The following is a 19403-nucleotide window of genomic DNA, read 5'->3' on the forward strand; positions in this document are numbered from 1 at the left end:
TCATGGATGCTCGCATAGCTGTGGGTTACCACCCACAGCTATAGCGAGCGTCCATGATGATGCTCGCGATGGTCTTGACCATCGCGACCATCGGGCTTGCGACGGAGACCATGTGGTAGGATCTCGCTGCCGCAAGCCCTAGAGTGATTTTTGCTCTATCACAGCCAAAATCACTCCCACTGACATCACTAGTGATGTCAGTGGGGCTGGCTTGAGACGGTAGGTGTTCCCATGGGAATGCCTCCATCTGGCAGGCACGCGCGCGGCACGCCCACCAAAGGGGGCGTGCTGTCAATCAACATCGTCAGCACGCCCCCTTTGGTGTGTGACCCGCAGCGATGGTGAGCCCGTCGCTCGCCGGGTCTCCGCATGCGCACGACGGAGCTCCCTCCATTGTGCGCATGTGCAGTGGGGAACATCAACCCACTTGCGAGCGTCCTGCTGCTCGCGAGCGCGTCTGAATGACCCCCTCTGGCCACATATGGTCCCCCCTGTGCCCATGTGCACTGCGCACAAAGCAGCTATTGTAGATATGCCAATGAATGTGTCACGATCCGGTGCAAATGTTCCTCTGTGGAGGACGGTAAGCCGGGGCATTCGGGTGACCTGGGAAGTGACTGGACTAGGTCTCCTAGTTGCGGCCGAACACAGGTTTGGCTAGACCTGCCCAGAGGCGCGGAGTCTAACTCACTTGGTGGTTTTCTCCAGTGACCCCTCCAATTGGGATTTGGTTTTCTGCTGCACCAAGTGAGCAGGTCGCGACCCACTGGACAGGTACCTGGGAATGGCAGAAGACTGGAAACTATATTTAACGCAGCAAATGCTAGAGCACAGGAGGTAAATTGGAAGTTTAGATATTGAACACTGTTAGGGATCCTAATCACAGACGAGCATAGGTATACTGGAAAGTGTACTGAGAATCACTAAGAAATCCAAGTGTTGATTGCACAGAAAAACAGAGGCATATATTGGGAATTGCTAGATATGTTTGGAGCTGATTTGCAGAGTCAAGATACAGAGCAAAGAACACATGCATGCACTGGAGAGTTATAAATGTAGGTGTTGACTGCACAGACACAACACAGAGAGAAGTGGACACAGGCACATGTAGTAATCCCTGTCGCAGGCTAGTTTGGAAACACAGAAGAATGTACAGGAACTGTAACAGATTCTGGAGCTGATAAACACAGTAAAACACAGAGGGAAGGCAGGAATAAACTGGGGAAGCTAGTAATGCTGGTACTGGACAAAGGCAATTACTAGGAGAGTACTGGAGGTCCAGCTGTGAGCTAATTAGTACTAGCAGGTAATCTGATACATCAGAGACACAGGATAATAGCCACAGGAAAGCTGCAATAGAATTAGCAGCACATATACAAAGACACACAGGGAAGGGACATGAAACACTGAAGTACTGTGAGAAAGCTAAAGTCTCAGAGTAAGGGTTAGCATGGAAGCTAATACAGGAAACTGGAAAACTGTGAGCAGGCTGAAGCAACACGCTGAAGGATTTAGCACAGAGCAACAGTGGGAGTAACACAGGCACTTGGAATAACGAAGTTGACCAGCATCTTCCTGGAGTTCTGGATGCGGATTTATACCCAGGGGTAGCAGATTACTGGAGCACAGCATCAGCTGACTGAAATCATGCTACCATAGGTTAGGAGTACTGTCACATGAGAGGAACTGTCATGGCGGCGCCCATGATGGGAACTCCGATCCCCAGCACACACAGCCGACCATGGAAGCTCGCAAAAAGCACCTAAGGCAGAATACTCAGCCCCACATCCATCACTGCACCAGACGTCTGACCGCAAGGAAGTCAGGGGAAGCCGGCAAGGAGGTGAGAGAGGCCGATCCTAGGCTGAACCCTGACAGGATGTAGTGCATTGTATATACTTAAAAAACACTGTATACGATTCATTAGCAAGCTGTCCTGTAAAAAAATATTTTTAATACTGGCAAATGCAGCACAATGCCTGTTCTCTACAAAACTGTACAGTGAGAGTGCAGGTTTATCTCTGTAACATATTGCCATGTTAGATTACTACAGGCTCTGTTGTATTTTCTTCCTGGCAATGATAACGATAACATAACATCACAAATTCCAGTGGAACACTCTCATCTATTTGACATTATATACAACAAGAGCCAGATGCACTTTGATATCTTGTTGGACTCCTGTAGGTTTTACAGAAATGTAGCTGATCATTAGTGCACAGGATGGGCCTTTCATTCCTCAACAACTTTATATAATTTTGTGATAGGATCTCTAGCAATTAAATCCAGGATAATAAAGCAAATAACTCCCTGGATTTCAACATACATCAAAGTAAAATATTTCATAGGTTGCCTTGGGTTTTGCAAATTAATGGCTTCCCAGACTGCAAAAAGTATGAGGCTCTATCATTCATTCACCAAGAGATTTGGTCTCTTTAACCAGCTGACTAATAGGTGATGTTCTTGCCCTTCCTGTAATAATACATTGTGTAAGGAGATTCAGTCATCATTCCTCACTTACTTCAACCTCTTTGAACAGAATCTCATGACCTACATCCTTAAAATGCTAATTCTACAATGGAATTGAGGAGGGGGTTGTGTCTAGTTATTTTGTATATTCAGTTCACATTTCTAGCAGAGAAAGATGAATACATGTTATGCATGGTGTGTCAGTTACAGATATTAATTCCATTCATATTTCCATTAACTGGTACATTGCTGTAACAACACTGTTGGACTGTAAAATGCAATGCAATCTGTTAGTCCCTGTGGTGAGTACGAAACAGCCAGATAGCCCTATTAACTTGTTCCTGACTGCCGGTAGTACAGTTACATCAAAGTTAGGTTCCAGGATGCTAAAGTTGAATCTGGCCCCTCATTAGCATGTGCATCATAAATGCTGAAGACAAGTCCCACTCATCCTCAGCACTTACCATGTCCCCACATGTAATTACTGGCAAATAAAACATGGGGATTTTGTTCATATTTTGATAAAAACATTTAAAATTGCAGTCTAATGTTAAGTCTGTACACTAGAAATATGCTTAACACTGTATATTTTTTGGATATAATAAATTTGTCATGTAAGGAGTTATAAAGAAAGGGTAGTTTTCTGAAAATGTAATGTCTTATGAAAAAAGTTAATTTTTGTGGGAGCACATCAGAAATTACTGATATTGATGATGGAATGGGACTAGCACAGAAATTAGCATAATATGCAACATAGGGTAAAATAGGCTCAGCACAGGTATGAGGTATGAGAAAACTAACACCTTACACTGTCTTTTGGGGTTGAGACAGCTCATCCTGCGACAAGGAGGTGCCTGGAGGTACCACTAGTGTCTAAATAGGCCACTGATAAATAATGTTTTCTCACCACCACTGTGCCACATCTTTAGGCAAAAGTTAGGCAAACATAAACTATATTTTCTGAAATTTCACCTCAAAGGCAAAATATAAGATATAATAATGCAGCCTTCAGCTACCTTAAATGCAGGTTGACCATAATTGATCCCACATTGTGTGCACAATATGCAGCCTTATACATATCTGCGGTTAAGTTTGGCTTCACAACTTTCATCATTATCAGTCTGCACTTGCACTACCCCTATCCCTGGTGCAAAAGGCCTATCAAACATATAATTATGTGTACGCAGAATTCTGGATAACAGGGCAGTAACACACCCTGATACTGCCTTGTTATACCCCTTCAGTTTCAAATAGAGTGGATTGTGCACAACTCTATATTGCTCTTAGTTGTGTTTGCTTGGTTTTGGCAGAGGGCAAGTTATGCAACATGCAAGTTAAGCTATGGACATACTGTTTTTCCTATGTGTTTAACTCTGCATTAGCCCATATGTGTATTCTAGTTAACTCACACATATTTAAAGACTATTTACTTTATATAATGTTTTAGCTAAAGATGAGTGACATTTCCATGGAATATGGACCTTGCCTGAAAAACTTCACCTTATGTGTTCCAGGTGTACTTTCCCTATCATTTCACCCAGACTCGTTATACTCCAGACACACCACAGAGAAGGGACATTGTCATTTTAGAAAATAATAACAAAATTAGAATTTGACATGTACATTTTATTTTTGTTTTGCCAATAGGTGACACCATCCCCATTTGCCTGCGTTAGGTGACTTCCCCTTGAAATGCTAGGAGAAACTTTCTCTCCTTCATGTTCATGGATTGCAGAACAACCCCTATCATTCACCCAGAGTAAGCTTCATAATGGGATTTCCGATGGTAAAAAAGAGAGCTTAGTTAGTTAAGTCATAGTGCATCTTCCTTTTAGTCTTTTCCCAGTTTCTTTTCCCAGTTTATATGACAATAGGGCTTGTCTGAGTCACCTTCTTCTATACTTCATAGATCTCCTGCACAAGATACTACAGGTGTCTTCACTAACCTATCCTCAAAACATACCACATAGCCCCTGATGTGGAAGGGAAAGGGATTCAAGGGAATGGATAAAGAGATATTGTCATGATTTGTTGCAGTGGTGCTACTCTCCCCTGTGGTGCTTTCCAGCATATTCCAACTGACCTATTCCTATGGCCTGTCTGTGATCCTTTAGCTGGTGTTGATTGCCTGATTTTAGCATTTGTGGGCTGCACCTGTGACCCCTTGATATAAGCCTGCAAAACAGTGCTTCCCTTGCAAGATCATCATATCAGAACTTTGGTATCAGACTCCAGGTCTCAGACTTTCCATGTCAGACTCCTGTATTCCCACTTACCTTGCTGGATCTGCTTCTGATACATCTGATTTATTTATGTTATCAAACAGCTCCCAGTGTCCTCCCGAATACCTGCCCAGCATCACCTCAGCATTCAGGTTATTTTCCTGATCAGCTGCATTCCCCAGTGCAATGTGAGACATTACTGTTATTTGCATTCCAGTTACCTATATTCACCAGTGCAATCCGGGACATTACTATTTTTCCATTCCTGGCTATCTGCAATCCCCAGTGTTATCCGGTACATTTCTGTTATTTGCATTTCTGTTAACTTATATTTACCAGTGAATCCAGGATATTACTATTATTGCATTCCTGATTTAGAGTGGACAAAGTTAACCTAAGATATCAGTTGGCTCACTTTGTTTGTTTTTCATTATGGCTTCTCAGGTTCCAGATCTCAGTTCCCTGCATCAGGTTGCCAACAGTAAAGCATCCTGAGACCATTCATGTGTGGGGTTGTTCTCAGCCAAGGGAGTGGGTTTACATTTTGCCTAAGAATACAGCCATGAATAAAGAATGGTACCAAAACATCCTCCAAGAGCAACTTCTACCAACCATCCAAGAACAGTTGCTGAGGAACAATGCCTTCTCCAGCATGATGGAGCACCTTGCCATAAGGCAAAAGTGATAACTAAGTGGCTCGGGGAACAAAACATCAAAATTTTGGGTCCATGGCCAGGAAACTCCCCAGACCTTAATCCTATTGAGAACTTGTGGTCAATCCTCAAGAGGCAAGTGGACAAACAAAAACCCACAAATTCTGACAAACTCCAATCATTGATTAGGCGGCCATCATGTTCAACACTGCAAATATTGACTCTTTGCATAAACTTAATGTAATTGTCAATAAAATACTTTGACACTTCTGTAATGCTTGTAATTTTACTCCAGTATACCATAGTAATACCTGACAAAAAGGTCTAAAAACACTGAAGCAGCAAACTTTGTGAAAACCAATACTTGTGTCATTCTCAAAACTCTTGGCCATGGCTGTACACCCAATCTGCCATTTTGTTGTTTATTTATAGCCACTAACTGTAATTATTAAGGATGTAAATGGCACAAAGCCATGATGAACCATCAAGGTGCAAGTTTTACTTAAAATGTGTTAAGAATATAATTGTGTCACGTTTAACTTGCAGTAAAAAAGTTTGTGTAACAGTCATAGGTTGTGTAGTCCTTTTGAACTGCCATCCTTGCATGCACTGTAATTGCAAATCTCTTCAATAATTACTTTCACTTTTTGCACTTGAGACATTTTTGTGGACATTTATAATTGGATCAATATATATTTCGATTTCACCCCATTTGGTGTGCCATGAAAAATGCAGCTAAGCTGTGCCATGCATTCCGTCACTACATATTTTTTTTCAAATCTGAATCTAAATCTGTTTTGCACTGCTAATGCAATAAAAGCACAAAGTATGCATACCCTGTACACCACTGGTGGATAAGCATGCTATAGCAGTGCCACAAAAAGGTGGACCTCAGAAAAAAAGGCAAGAGACCAGGGTCTGATGTGACTGAGCATCCAGCCATGCAACACCGTGTCAATTTACATTACCACAATTGTGAGAAAAATAAAAATTCTAAGACCTCAGTTTCGCAACAGTCCTGATTGTGTGAAGCTGCAATGCGAATGGCGCTATGTTGTGCGATAAAGATACTAAAGTCCAAAATTAACTATAAGTACCCACTTTCCATTTATAGTAGTTTTAGTAAATCTACCCCATAGCTTCTACCAACTGTTTCATGCCTGCACTTCCTTTGTCAACCGTGATATGTTTTTATGTATGATTTGCACTTTGTATGATTGGACATATGCACTGTAGGGTCTTGCAAATAAACAATGATGACTTGCAGTCCTTCTTTGCTACTGATGTGTCCTCACTTTTCTTTGCTGCAGCCATGCCAAACCATCCCTCTTGGTGCAACTGTTCCCATAAGACTCTGCTAATACTTTTGCATTATAAAGTTTATTTTTGAAAATCAAAAGTTGTGTAGACTGAATTGTCTTAATTTCAAGCCTTTTTGCCAAAGAAAAACTAAATATAATCTACTGATAGTTTTCCACTCAGACAGTCATTTTGCCATTAGCATAGAGAAGATCCTTGGCTTGGCAGCCGATGGTTGGCGATGCATACATTTGTAAGTGCAAAGGGGATTTCAAGCATTGTGTAGATGCAAAATAAATAAGATGCAACTGCTTAAGCAATCTTTAACTGTATAAACAGAGGAGTTTAATTTGGGAGCTTTGCCATGTTTTTGGTAAATGTAAATTAAGCAACCCACTTTGGCTCCTCTATAATTTATGTCTTTGTTTCAAATAATCATGGTTAATTTACAGATTTCTCTTCAATTTGCTACTTCTCCCTGCTGCAAATGTTATTTACTGATCAGGAAATGGTTTTATGATGGAACAGATGAGACACAATAAGCAGAGAAATAAGTGTGTTGGGTCTACGGGGGATTGTCAATGTTTCTGTGGGGCAAATGTAGCTTTCCAAAAACAGGATAAAAAATGAATTATCAAATAGCTAAAATTAAAATGTGCATTACAGTATTTTAATAATTAAAAAAAAAATAATTAAAAGCCTACATGGCATCTTTGATTTTTGGGTCCCACTTGATGTTAAAAGAAAGAAAAATGGAAAATATCCTCCAGGAAACAAAGGCCAACTACTTAGACCATCATTCAATCAATGAATCAAAATTAACCAGACATCTCAAAGGTTTCATGATATGAGATTTCCTAATGCGATTTAATTTTTGGGTGGTTACCTGAAAGTATAATTTTGAATCACTATCTTGAATGTTTAGAGATTATTTCAGTTGTAGAGACTTTATAGGGTGTTTTCCATCAGTCTTGATCTTCTGTTGAGAAATCTATTTGCATTTACTCTATACTTGATATTCCAAGTACACTAGTTTGTCCCTACAGTAGGTAGAGATGTGCGCTGACCCTTTTGTTTTAGATTCATCTTCATGTTTTGGTTTTGCAAAACCACCCTCATGTGTTTTGTTTTTAGATCTGTATTTTTTCTTTATAAATAAAAAAAAAAAGCTAAAATTACATAATTATGACCTGTTAGCATGCAATCCAAAACCTGAGTTTTTTTTTTTTTTAAATCCAAGTTCCAAACCACAGGAAGATCCAAACTGGGACTCAGTTCGACTCAGTACCCCAAAGTGATTCCGAACTCGGACTCGGTTCGACTCGAACCCCTAAATTTGGTTGTTGTCGGTATTCTGTGAACCAGACCCGCACATCTCTAACAGTAGGTTAACAGTGGCAGAGGCAATAAAATGTGTCCATAGTAATAACTGGATTTCAGAAACAAATTCAGTGCCTCGCCTAACTGGTATATTATGCATTTATTCAAACTCTTAACCGAGTGGTCATATCAGTTGGGCCTTAATTATATTACCTGAAAATCATTATGTCGAATGTAAAGTGGCCTTTTAGAATGGATTAAAAAGGAACTAGTATACTTTTTATGTTTAATTATTTAATTAATTTTTTTATTTATCACATATAATGACTTACTACACCTCATTCTACCAATTTTTAGAAAAAGTGTCTCCATCATAATAAAATGAAATAGTTACATTATTCATGGTAAGCCCACCAGAAACCTGGAACTAGTAGTAATGTATAAGGATGGAGGAAACAAAAAAACTTTTGTTCTTTTCTTTTTTCCTAAAGTCATGGAAAAATACTAGATGAATAAGTATAATCCTGGTGGCCAAAATGCTTTAAAAAATAGGTGGATTTCTCATTCAATTTCTTCATATACTGCAGTTTTATTGTTTTTTTAATGCACACATTATCTGAGAGGTTCCTAAAAGCTTTTCCCTCCCTTTAAGTCAAAGAAATGTTTCACTCGGGAATGGGGTCGGGGCATCAATGGGTGGCAGAACCCCACTACACCCCACTCCAGCCTGCACACTTGTATTCCTGTATACATTCCTGTGTATTTTTTATCCCTATCACACACTGTTTATTAATGCATAATAGATCAATTAATTATAGTGATAGAAGTTTACCAACAATATAAAACGGCTCTGGTGACTTCAATGACAGCAGATTTTCCATATAATTGACGTCTTTCATAATTGATTCCACATATGGCTCCTTTGGCTTACATGCTATTTTTATTCTCATAGAAAGTAATGGGATGTGCTTATTGTGCCTGCATAACATTTATTACAAAACTTTAGGGAAAAAAACAAAGGTTATATTGGCAGAGCCTTCATTCATACAGTGTGTAATATAAACTGCTGAAGCTCTGCCAAGAGGTTGAAAGGAGAAGGGAGAACACTGGAAGAGTTACAGGACCTGGAGCTGAACAAGCAGTCTGTAAAACACAGTTAGTAAATAACTATTGTAGACATAGTTTTATATCATCCCACTGGTGAGAAAACTTTAGGCCTGATTCAAAGGTGCACAAGGTGTCGATGCTGCATGCTAGAGGCGGAGCTCCTTAGCCTGCGCAAGTGATTGAGTTGCACTACACATCTGTCCTGATACCGGCGCTCAGGATTCTGGCGGTAAGAATCCCAACGCCGACATCCTGACAGGGTTAGGATAACGACACCTTTTGGTAAGTATCCAAACCCTCTCCCTACCCCTAACCATCCCCGCTTCACTGCCTACCCTGCCTAGTGCCTAAACCTAACCTCCCCCCATTCCTAATACTAACCCTAACCCACCCCTTAACCCCGCTACTATAAGTTTCAGGATGCCGGTGGTTGGGATGCCAGGATTCTGACAGGTGTCAAGATTCCAGCGCTGGCATGCTAAGTGTTGGCATCCCAACTCTCGGTATTATATCTACATTTCCACCAAAAGATGCAGTAGCACCTGCAAAAGTGTGCACCTGTTAATCAGGCCCTTTTTACATCAAACATTACCCAAAAGGATAAAACACTCACAGTGACATCACACATATCCTTTAATAGTAAGCCCAGATATGCATTGTGCGTAGAATGATAACACTACAATAAAATTTACATAAGACAAATACAAGTGAGAAATACAGGGCTTGCGTGCCTGTAATTTATTATTCATACTGTAAAACAAACATCACTTAATTTACAAATCATTATACCTTTATTTTGTAACAGAGCTTACGCTTTAGCACTGTCATTTTGTATTTTCTCTTTCTCGCACCATTTGTGTTTGTTGAGCTAGATACAAAGGGAAGCATATATACTTAAAATAATGGTGATGGGAGCCAATTTTCCTAGTGACACGAAATGAAATAACATATGTCATTAAATATTTAAGTTCCACCTGAAAAATATAGCTATTCCTAAGCCTTACATCTTGTTTGCTTGAACACTGGAACAATTGACAACTCTTTTTGCACAAAGAACCCGTAAACTGTTTACTTTAAACAATTTATAGGACATTTAGGTGGATTTTGTTCAATAATGCATACAGAATGCCTAGTATGGAGCGGAAAGGGAACTTGCATGAACCAGAAAATATGTTCATTGAAGACATTCCATCTTATGGAAAGTTATGAGTTTATTTTTAAATTGTGTAAATTGATTTGTATTATTATTATTATTATTATTATTATTATTATTAATAATAATAATAATAATAATAATAATAATAATAATATTATTATTATTATTATTATTATTATTATTATAATTATTAATAATAATAATGACTTTTATTTATTGTTCGCTACAAGGTTTCTGCAGTGCTGTGCAGTTATAAGAACACAATTACACAAATTTTACATAAATAGTTAGAACCAAAATATTATTATTATTATTATTATTAATAATAACTTTTATTTATTGGGCGTTACAAGGTTTCTGCAGTGCTATGCAGTTATAAGAACACAATTACACAAATATTACTTAAATGGTTAGAACCAAAAACCCAATTAGAAAACCAAACAAAGTGAAGGGGTAGGGGAGAGTACAGTAGAGATCTGTGCGGACCCCTGTGTTTTACTTTTGGTTGTAATTCATCATAGTGTCTTCATTTTGGTTTTGCCAAAACCATTTTTTTATTTTAATTTTGGATCTGGATTTAAAAATAAATAAATAATTAAAACAGCAAAAAATCATGTTTTTCGGGTTATTATTAAGCTCAATAACAATTTTTCAGTAATTTCCAGTCAATGATGACCATCTCACAGCTCACAATATTGTTTTTAGTTTTTACCCATATTGGCCAAAGGCTGCAGTTAACCGACTGGCTAAGCTAAGCAACAGAGCAGCAGCACCAACACATGGCAGTTTAAAAAAAGAATATAGCACATCTAGGTGGCATTGTAGTGGCAGACAGAAGGCAGTTTATTATAAACTATACAATGCTATAGAATATTTTATTAGTAAAGAACTAGTTCAGAGGCCCAAGGCCAGCACAAGTAAATTGAGGTGGAGTACTATTTAGTAGAAGCCAAGTAAAGCATTGATTGATTGATCAATACTTTAGTCATCAACTGGCAGAGGAGAATGGTTGTCAGAGAAGAAGGACATCTGTACCATGCTCCTATAAATCACCTCCTCTTAAAAACATAATTTCAGAGCTCTGCCAAAACCTGCACTCTAGGCTGCACAGTGTTGCAAGAGAGTCTCAAAAACAAAAATGTAAAATTTTACATTTTTGAGACCATGAGACCAGTGATGATACTGTACTTTCTTCATGTCAACAAATAACTTAATGATTAATGACTGCCACACTCCAACTATAAGTAGTTAAAATAGTACTTAATGTATATCACAATTTAAATACTATATTTTTTTGTCTTCTTGTATATGTTGTAAATAATATATGCACAACATTAAGCTATTACAAAATTATTCGCTGCGCTGGAGGTGACACACCCACCCAGTGGGCTGTCACAGTTATGTAATCTTTAGTTTGACCAGTACCGCTTGTCCACATATCTTTGGTTAAGTGGATAACGGGTACAATGGCATTTTCTAGGACAAGATTTATGTTTTTTTAATAGACGAGGAATAGCTGTTCTGGTACTATAAAATGGAATCGAGATGTAACTTGGTAATGGGGACACAGGACCTCAATTAACTGTCTAAAACTAGATACATTGATGGAAGATATTGGAAGAAGATCTAATGCTAACATCAGTCAGGAGTTATAGCAGGCAGGAACGGGGTGGAACTGGGTCCCATCCCATCTAATGGAGGCAGAACAAGTTCTCCCTCCACCACATCCCTGCATAGAAGTCCTATAGACATAGTCCCACTCTGTTTTGCAGTGGCCGCCTCCCCATCCTCGATTTCTGGCTACATATTCCTCCTCCGCCTATGGCCTGCCCCTCCATGCTGTGAAGAGGAGCAAGAAGTGCTAAAACTGGATCTAAAAATGAATCTAAAATGTATTTCACACCATCATAGCCCCCAAAGCTTCTAAGTGGCCCCCAGACCCCTGACCATTCCCTGTAAAGTTTCCTAAGCAACAACAATGTGTGTGTGTAAAAAACAGTGGTCACATTGTTCTGGCCTCTCAGAGTAGCACCACCTAGTGTAGGGGAGGGGGAAGTAGTCAGCAGGGGAGATGAGATCCACCACCTATCCAGGACCACTTTAAGCCCTGGCATCAGTGATCTGCTGTGCAACTAGATGGCAGATTTCCTACTTGCTTCCTGTGTAACAAGGATTATTACACAGTCAATTGTTAAAACTGCTAGTCTTCATGGTTCCCTTCTGTGAAGAAGATGCAAAAGCAGTAGCTTTAGCATGCTAGAATTATTCTAAAGAATCCTGGATAGGGGAGGAGTCACTTAGCCTTTGCAAATTGGATGTAGGATGACTACCTCCAATCATTAATTAGGAGATTGATGATGAAGTAGAGATTGCATGTGCTGGTATCTATCCATGCTGCTCCTTACTCATGCTGGACTTCTTGGCATTATTTTACAGGATTTTTGAGATTTTGCCATATAATTTGCATGAAATTGTTACAAATAACATAACAGGGAATAGGTTCCTAGATGTTTAATGTACTGTACCTATATCTACATACTATAGCTTTGCAAATGGTACAGATGGCTGGACAAATGTCAGGACTTGGGTAAAAATAATTACACACAAAAGACATGGCTTTTTTGGTTTCGGTTTTATGCCCAGGTATAACAATGGCTTTCTTCTTATTACAGTCAAGAACTGCTGCCACTGGTGGCTGACTTACTTTGACACACACAACATCCTTATTAGTGCCAGCTGCACAAATATACTCCTCAACCTGTTACAATTCCACAGTAGAATCCTCAATTTCTAAGTTACTATGTTTACTTTTACTGCTGCTTATCCCACATTTGCAGAAGGTGTGGAAATGGTGGATGGCTTCTCTAAAAGTACAATGTCAGAAATGTCAGATTCACACATATCACGTGTGGATACATTTAGACTCTCCTCAGGGAAGTTTGTGAACATGCATTAGTTTTGGTTTGGTGAATTGATTTGCCTGTTTTAAAGGAGACACATGTACAACTTGAGTGAGAAAGTGTTGCATGTGAGGTTTCAGAAGATGCCTGACTGTGTTTGGCCTTAAGCCTTTCCTTGCCACTGCATGTGGTGTATAGAATGTTGGAAATTTTACTTTTTTTGGCAGTAAATTTTCCCTTTATTATTGGAGGTAATATTGTTTAGATTTAAGGTTCCCCTTCTTAAACTTTGTTTCTCCTGGACCATCTTTAGTACATGTTGAAGTACCATCATGACTGCAAGCAGTTGAGCAGTTGAAGCACTTGTACTGGGTTGCTGCTCCTGCTCTTGATCCATATGACTCACAGTGCTACTAATAATGGCACCCTAATGGTGTTATTTTTTTAAAACAGTTCCCGATTACACAACAGTATTATTTAAAAAATTTTTAAAACAGTGCCTAAACACACAACACAGTGCCTAACAGTGCTTCTAATATTGGCACCCAAATGACATTATTTTTTAACACAGTGTCCAAACACACAATACAGTGCCTTACAGCGCTTCTAGTAATGGCATCCAATTACGTTATTTTTCTATACAGTGCATGAACACGAAACAGAGTGCCTCACAGAGTTCCTAGTAATGGCCTAATGACGTTATTGTTTAAACACAGTGCCTGAACACACACACCTCTGCAGATTGGAATGAGATGATGCGTGTTTGACACTTGGACATTGCATATGAAAGTTATTTTTATCTTATATTGTGTATTCATATAACTTCCTATAATTACTTTTTTCGTCCCAGCTTTTAATAAGTGTGGTAATGAAAGATAAAGTATTTTATCGATTCGTCCAAAAGGGATAAACAAGGAGCTCCATCTTGGCTAACACCCACATTTGCATTTGGATCACTGCATATAGTATAAAATAATATTTTAAATAGTTTCACAATCATCCTACAACTGCAGTAACAGTTTGTTTCCAAACTGACATGATTTGCTTAGTACTGTGGCTCCCTTGGTCTAATGAGTAAATTCAGTCCATTACATTTCATTCAAACCTAGCATAAAATACAATTGTAAAAGGCCTATTTTGTAATCCCCAATACCACCTACCACACATAATAAAAAATACCAGGGATTTTTACACAGTTTTAGTTACATTTCTTCTGCAACTGTGTATAGTTGTACATTTTGGCTTGTAGAGAAATGAAATAGGCAAGCACTGGTTTGGAATTTCTTTTAGGGAAGAATATATTTTTGAGCATTTGTCATGCAAAACTTATCCTGTTGTTCTAACATTTCTCTACAACACCATGCCGGCTGTTCTGTAAAAACACATTGTATCCCCTATCTTGGATTCCCTTCTTGAATTTAAGATCCACCAATGTGGAACAATAGGGGTGTCATGTTTCAGATTTTGAAAATGTTACTGCATCTGTATTTTAACATATTTAGAAAAAAAATATTTTCTAATTTTTAAAAGTAAAAATAAATGATTGTTTATTTCTTTATTTCACTATTACATTTATTGTACTTGTTGTACTGTGTATAAACCTTATAAAGCATAATTTATGACATGATGCATCTGGGAGCTATTATGGGAAAAATAAGAAGAATTTGACATGTAAACCAACAATTTAGATTACACTTTATCTGATCAATTTGTAGAAATAATTTTAAGAGAAAAATCATGATTAACTAAGGTTACCTTTGAATAAATATTTTTCAGATTTTTTTTATATATTACTAAATTAAGATGTGTAATGTTCTTATATATAAGTAAAATTAAGTCTTTGACAGTGTACCTGTTTGGGTGGTTATGTTTGGGTTGGTGGTAATTATTGTGTGTTCTTTAAGTAATGTTTTCATTCCCTCCTCTTGAAAAGCAGGAAATTGGAAACCAATCCCACTGTACAATTATCATGTGCATCACCATTATATAATAGTATGCATCACCATTATGTAATATCACATGTATCGCCATTATATATTATCACATGCATGACCATTATATATAATCACTATTATATACTATAATATGCATCACCATTATATATTATCACATGCATCACCAGTATATATTATCACATGCATCGCCATTATAGCATCACTATTATATACCATCATATTCTTCACCATTATATATTATCACATACATCACCATTATATATTATCACATGAATCGCCATTATAGCATCATTATTATACATTATTATATGCATCACCATTATATATTATCACATGCATCGCCATTATAGCACACTATTGCAGTATATACTACCATATGTATCACCATTATATATTATCAAATGCATCACCATCATAGCATCACTATTATATACTACCATACTGCATGCATCACCATTATATATTATCACATGCATCACCATTTTATATTATCACATGTATCGCCATTATAGCATCACTTTTATATACTACCATATGCATCACCATTATATATTATTACATGCATCACCATTATATATTATCACATGCATCACCATTATATATTATCACATGCATCGCAATTATAGCATCACTATTAAATACTACCATATGCATCACCATTATGTATTATCACATATATCACTATTCTAGCATCACTATTATATACTATCATATGCATCACCATTATATATTAACACATGCATCACCATTATGTATTATCACATATATCACCATTATAGCATCACTATTATATACTATCATATTCATCACTATTATATATTATCACATGCATCACCATTATGTATTATCACATATATCACCATTATAGCATCACTATTATATACTATCATATTCATCACCATTATATATTATCACATGCATCACCATTATGTATTATCATATATATCACCATTATAGCAACACTATTATATACTAACATATTCATCACCATTATATATTATCACATGAATCACCATTATATATTGTCACATGCATCACCATTATGTATTATCACATATATCACCATTAGAGCATCACTATTATATACTATCATATTCATGACCGTTATATATTATCACATGCATCACCATTATGTATTATCACATATATCACCATTATAGCATCACTATTATATACTATCATATGCATCACCATTATATATTATCACATGCATCACCATTATAGTATCACTATTATATACTATCATATGCATCACCATTATATATTATCACATGCATCACCATTATGTATTATCACATATATCACCATTATAGCATCACTATTATATACTATCATATGCATCACCATTATATATTATCATATGCATCACCATTTTATATTATCACATGCATCACCATTATGTATTATCACATATATCACAATTATAGCATCACTATTATATACTATCATATGCATGGATTTTGGGGTAAAGATGACAGTATCCGTAGAGGAGTTGGGCTGATTGGAGGCGCTCCTAGCGCAGTGCTGATAGTTTTATTGCCTTGTGTGAGACATTGTGTGTGTTTATGTTGATAGGAGTGTTGCAGGTACATTTAAGGAGCCAGCCCCTGTTACAATGGAAATCATACAACCTTCATTTCCCACAATTATGATTAAACAACTAAATGCATTTTGTTCCCTGTAAATATTTTGATTGTACCCTTTTAAACTACTTACAGTTTAATGTGTATATTGCATGTGAATAAAGTAATTGTTAATTATACTGGTGCCACTGCATCAGCATCATACAATTTTTAAAGTTATTCTGCGTGGCTTTCTTATCCATAAAACACAATTATAAATATAGGGACATAGCCACTGTGTCCCATTTCAGTATTAATAACTAGCTTATAAGTTGTATACAAAAAATGAATGCGCTGATATAAAATCTAAATACAATGCAAATAGCAGCACATAAATAAGCAAATATATATTAAATGTTAAATGTCTATAGACATTTTAGGATAAATTTATATCTTGACTTTCCAACTGCTTTAGGATATGAACGTGGGAATCTTTTTCTATCTTACCTTAATAGGTGCAGTATAAGATCCCACACTTCTCTGATAGTGTCCAGCAGATCTTTAAAGTGTTTCTGTCCGTGTCTAACCATGTCCTGGAGGGTGAATGTTACAGGATGCAGAAAGCAATGAGTAGAATAGAGTACATTTTAGAGCATATGGCCAATTATTATATTATAAACAACTAACTGGGATGGCGATGGGTAGTCATTTTGCACCCAATTATGCAACTTTATTTGTTGCAAAATAGGAGGACGACAAAACTTGGAAGAATAACCTACACATAACTAATTTGATATTTTGGATCTGCTTTACAGATGATGTGCTGCTCATTTGGGATCACAGTGAACTGATTTAAATAAAATTCTTCTATACATCAATCAAAATACACTGAACTTGAATTTACTCTTATCTATAGCAAAGACCATGTGAACGTCTTGTATTGAGACAAACACTTATATTAAAAATGTGGACTGTAATAATTGCCTCCTAGCTTCATCCTAAATGGAATAGCATCATACCAGGAGGACGCTTTCAATGTTTCATCATTTCATTGAGAGGAATTACAATGAGAATATGTTGGAGAAGAATTTGGGGAAAAATAAACTTAAAAGAAAATGATCTCATTAAATATAATGAAATAAAGAAGCAACCTTCATCACAAAACATAATAGCTACATTAAGGGACTAGGAGCAAGCCTGAAAAAGCATAGGGATCTTCTTAAATTGTATCTAGATTTAGAAAATATTATTCCAAATAAACCTATGATCATCCATAGAAAAGCACAGACATTAAATATTATTTTAACTTCAAGCTTCATCCCACTGGAAGAAGAAACCTTGACAACATGTAACAAAGGATTTTATTTTTGCAACAATTGTGAAGGATGTAAGAACATAGAAAATATATAAACATAACTGATTCAATGTTTCAATTCAAAGAGGAGAGGAAAATAATAAATTATAAAGAAACATTTATAATGTAGTACTTAAGGAGTTATCTACCTCTTGGAATGTCCATGAGGACTACAATATGTAAGATGCACTAAGAGAAAAAGAAAAATTAGAATCAATTTACATATTTACAATAAAGAAGGGGATTAAAAACACAATAGTATATCAGACCATTTCTCCATACATCATGAAAAAAACTGTAGAGGTTTAATATTTATGGCTATCGAACATGTAAAACAGAGCTGAAGAGTTGGGAACAGAATTAATTTCTAAGCTAAAAACCATCCATCCAGATAGACTGAACTTAGGGCCTGATTCAGAGCTGCTCGTAAGCGGCCGCTCGTTCGCTCCGAGCGATGTTTGCCCAACTGCGCATGCGTACGGATCATTATACGCATGCGCGAACCAGTCAGTGCGGTCGAAATTCATGTGCTTGCAAAATAGCGAATGCCTGATAATTTGAGTGACAGAAAGAGGCGTATGTGGGTGGTAACAGGGGAAGGTGCTTGAAAACGGGGAGTGGAGATCCGATCGCAGGCGAGCTTAAAGGTCAAAATGGGCATTTTATGGGTGTGCATAATTAAAACAGCAGCATCATTGACCACGTCACTGGGTTATTTTATAGCCAGAACTGCTCGCAAAATTGTGGTAGCAAAAACCAACCACAAGAACAGCGAGCAGCTCATACCCTGGTCGATGTACTCGATTAATCTAATAAATAGCGGACATGACATAGGATGCGAGCGGCCAGGGGGCGTAGTTTCCCAAAAAACGACCGCAAGTTTTGTTCGCTCATTCAGACCTAGAGGCGTGAACAGACCGCAAAGAGCGAACGGGGCATTTGAATAGCCACCCCTTTTTTTTGAACGAATGACCGCAAATAGCAGCCGGCTCTGAATCAGGCCCTTAGATTTTTATTTGGGCACTTTTTTAAATATATAATACTATATATATTTTTTTCAACAATTATACTACACTTACTACTTTGGCAAGATACTGAATAACATATTGTTGGACTGTTTTTACATTATTTATTTTTTTAAGAAAAGAGAATAAAGGTTCTTTTTATGTTATATTTATATAATGGTGAATGTCCCTAACCCTTAATTAACTCCAATCAGGAGTAATCCTATGGGATAAGAAGGGGAATTTGAGGAGGGACAGGCTTCCTTGAAAAAATCATTTTGATGATGAAACTCGTTGGAGTCTTTCCAGCCTCTTGACCACCGGCTCTGTCTGCCACTCACTGCCTTTGAGTGATGTCCGATTGCCAGCTCCCAGCTCCCCACTTCACCCGGATACACAGCT

The sequence above is a fragment of the Taudactylus pleione genome, unplaced genomic scaffold (assembly GCF_031769625.1).
Source record: "Taudactylus pleione unplaced genomic scaffold, aTauple2 ptg000174l, whole genome shotgun sequence".
Classification (NCBI taxonomy): domain Eukaryota; kingdom Metazoa; phylum Chordata; class Amphibia; order Anura; family Myobatrachidae; genus Taudactylus; species Taudactylus pleione.